We start from the raw sequence: 3,959 nt of genomic DNA on the forward strand, positions 1-3,959 counted from the left end.
TGTGTAGTGTGACCCTGTAATATTTAATTATTTAATTAAAAATAAAAACAAAAATAAACTATAACAAAGATAGTGTTGAAGTCGTCATCTATTATATTTAGAGTCCTTTTTTAGACTCAGAATTTTTGAAAAAAAATTTTTAGGTCTAGTGTTGAGTGCATACATATTTATAATTGCTATATTTTATCTTGTTGGCCCTCTATCAGTGTATACTGTCCCTTTTCTTCAACTTTTTGGTGTAAAGTCTACCTTACTTGAGTATAGCCCATCCTGCTCACTTATGGATTCCATTTCATGTCATATCTTTTTCTAACCCTTCACTTTCAATTCATGTATCTTTACTAGTAAAATGAGTTTCTTATTGGTGGTATATAGTTGAGTGTTTTTAAAAATCTATTTAGCTCTTCTAAATTTAATTCATTTATGCTCAAATATAAATAGGTATAAACTTCCCCCTCCTGTCATTTTGAGAATTGATTTCTGTCTCTTTTTGTGTATTTTTTCCCTTTCTACCTCCCTTATTATCATCCTTGTACTTGATAGCTTTCTGGCATGCTAAGGTCTGAATATCTTTTTTCTCATTTTTCTATCTCTTCTCATAAATTCTGTAAATTTGAGTGTATGTTGATCATGGTGGCTATCACATTTAGGGGTCTCCTATATTTGTAGTAGGGTTAGACTGGGTTGTGAGTTCTAATTGCTTCTATTCATCTTGGAAAGATTTTATTCTTCCTTTTTTTTTTTTTTTTTTTTGGTCTAGAAGGCTTCATTTTGAAATCTGTAAGTCTCGTGGACATTCCTGTATACACGACTTGATGCCTTTCTCTCATTGTTTCTCGAATTCTCTCATCACTTGCACTTTCAGCATCTTAACTAAAATATGGAGGATCTTTTATTTGAACTAACTGGGAATGATCTGCACTTGTATCTGAATACCCAGTTCTCCTTAAAGATTTAAAATGTCTTTAGTCAAATAGACGTCAACGCCTTTCCTCTTTTCTGGTTCTTCTAGAAAGCCCTCATGGGAATGTTTGTTCATTGAATAAACATTCCACAGTTCTCCTAGCACAAGTATTGCAGGATCTCACTAAAATGTGTAATCTAAAAGGTTGATCCGATATAAATCAATACTAATATTGTGGATGCCAGGGGAAAAGATGGAAATAGCTTGACCAGTAAGTGCTAAGCTGCAGCTAGATATAAGCAATAAGTTGTGTATTATTGCACAGTAGTGACGACTATAGGAAACAATTATATGCTATATATTTCAGAAGGCTAGAAGAAGTAATTTTGAAAGTTTTCACCATGAAGGAATGATAAGTATTAGAGAAAACACATGTGCTTAACATGATTTAAACATTACATAATTTACACAATGATCACAACATTTTGTCATGTCTTTTAATATGTGTAATTTTGTATATCAATTGAAATAAATTTAAAACTTAATATATCCAGAGGCTCATAAATTATAGACAACTCAAAGAAAGTATTTTAGGATATAACATTAGAGCTGCGACATAAATGCTGAATACGAGTGTACGGGGTGGGTAGTTTGAGAAGGCAGAATTAGCCAGGTGAAGGAATCAGCAAGTGCAAAGTTCTTAGCTGGAAAGTGTTCAAGTCCTTGATAGGACTCAAAGAATGTCTGATTCACTGATCTAACGCATGGTGCAGTGCAGGCCAATAGTACATGCCTGTGAACACTCAATGAGTGATGGTTGAGTGGAGCCTGACCAGCGAATCAGAATCTGTCAGCTGGCTTTTCTGTGTGTCTCCCTGACTCCATTTCGGCCATCTACATAGAACACTCTCATCTTACCACATACATCTACTGAAATATGTTTTAATGCATGCAATGTAAGAACAGCTAAACCAGCTTCCCCCTGAAAAAGGTTCACCACCAAACTAACAAGAAGCTGTAAGGGGTGGCTGACTCCAGGCTTGTTGGATCCAGGAGCTGAGGGATAAATGACATAAACAAGATATGATCTACCCCCTTGCTCTACTATATCTACTTGTTTGACCTCCTTGCAGGAATATGACTCATTAATAGTAACACAGACAGTAGGCCCTCTTGCTTGGCTCTCCGCCCCTGCACAGGGAAAGACTTTTTTCTTCTGGGAATACAGATTAGGCTGGGAATACCTTTTCCTAAGTGGTTTTTAATTAACTCTTAAAGTAGGTTTAAACTCTGTGGATTTACTTAATTATTATAATCAATTTAATTATAATTTTAAAATATTTATATTTTTATTTTGGTGATTTGTTACAATGAAAACACTCTGGCTTGAGGTGACATAATACATGTCTGCAATCCCAGAACTCTGGAGGAGGACCGCAAAGAGTTCAAGGTCAGCCTTGGCTATACAATGAGTTTAAGGACTGCCTGAACTACATAGTAAGACTGTCTCAGAAAAAAATCAAATACAATCTGAAGAGATAAATTTACATTTACCACTGTCTTAGTTACTTTTTACTCATTGCTGGGACAAAATACCAACACCCAAAATGAAGGAAGGAAAGGTTTATTTAGCTCACAGTTTGTGGAGGTTTCAGTCCATACCCCGCTGGCTCCAAGGAAAAAGGAAACAGGTCCTAGTGGCAGAAAACAGCCAAGAGCAGAGGAGGAGCAGCAGCTGCGGCGTCCGTCAAGACTCTTCCTTCTATGCTGACTGCGAAGACTCATGCCCCAGATCGGAGGGGCAACCCTGCAAAGTGGTTCAGTGAAGACCGGGACTTCACCAAGGAAGGGGGCGGGTGCAGAAGCCTTCCTCCTTTGTATACCCTCTTTGTGCTGAGTCGCTCTGGGGGACGTCCTCCCTGCCCTATGGTGGACCCTCCGGACCCGCCCTGCCCTGTAGGCCCAGGTTGTGGAACCACCAAGCCAATCCAGCCAAGTTGACACAATGTGTCAACCACTATAACCACCAAAAATATACAAAAAACCTGAATTTATCGCAGTGTATGTACCCAAACGCAGACAATGCATGGCTTCACTCATTGTTTAGAGAAATACAAACAAAGATGCAGTATTAAATCATTAACTACATAACAATAAATTAATAGTAGTATACTGTTGTAATATTTTTTACTTATCTCCTGTTGCTGTTTGCAATAGCTGAAGTGTGCTGAGTATCCACTTAAATAACCAGGTATGCTAGTTATCGTCACCTTGGTAGTTCACCTCCAGTAACTTGCATGTGGCAGTAAGAATTGACTTCTCATGATTGTCACCCATTCCTCACCATATAAAATATCTAACAAACAAATATCTAACATGCAAAATACATGTTAACTGTGTTATTCACAAGTCTTCCAGTAGACAGAAAGCTATTAGTTAAGTTTTTAATGAATCAGAAGCTATAGGGAGGCCGGGGAGATAGCTTAGTGGAATAAGTGTCCGCCTGGCAAGCGCAGGGTCCTGAGTTCAATGCCCAGTACTGCATAAACAAACAAATAAACAAACAAACAAATAAATAGAGAAGCTGCACAGCGCACTCAACCAAGACAGCGGCGCTGTAAAAACTACATTACCCACAATGCCACCGCCGAGTGGCAACAGCGTAAGCCAATAAGCGATCGGGAAAGAGCCGTTTCCGGGTTGGGCCCGGAGGTTCGGGGCGGTACTTCTTGCCAAACTGCGGTTCCGGCCTCAGAGCGGCTCTTGGGTGGCTTCCCTGTCAGGGCTTCGGGCCTCGAGACCGAACGAGGCTGCGTCCGGGAGAGGCGCGAGGGAGGGCTGGCCCGAGGCCCCGCTGGTCCGGGGCGTGGCGCGGGGGAGCGTCCTGCGGGGCTCGGGGTCCCTGTACCCGGGTCCCGCTGCGCAGTCGGATCAGCGTTAGAGCAGCCCGGAAAAGCGAGAGCGGCCCAGAAGGCCTGACGGCCCGCGGCGGCTGAGGCAGGCCCGAGGGCGATGCAGGCGCCCGGGGTGCCCCACGCCCGCCGGCCGCTCGGAG

This window comes from Octodon degus, unplaced genomic scaffold (assembly GCF_000260255.1).
Source record: "Octodon degus isolate 3935 unplaced genomic scaffold, OctDeg1.0 scaffold00379, whole genome shotgun sequence".
NCBI lineage: Eukaryota > Metazoa > Chordata > Mammalia > Rodentia > Octodontidae > Octodon > Octodon degus.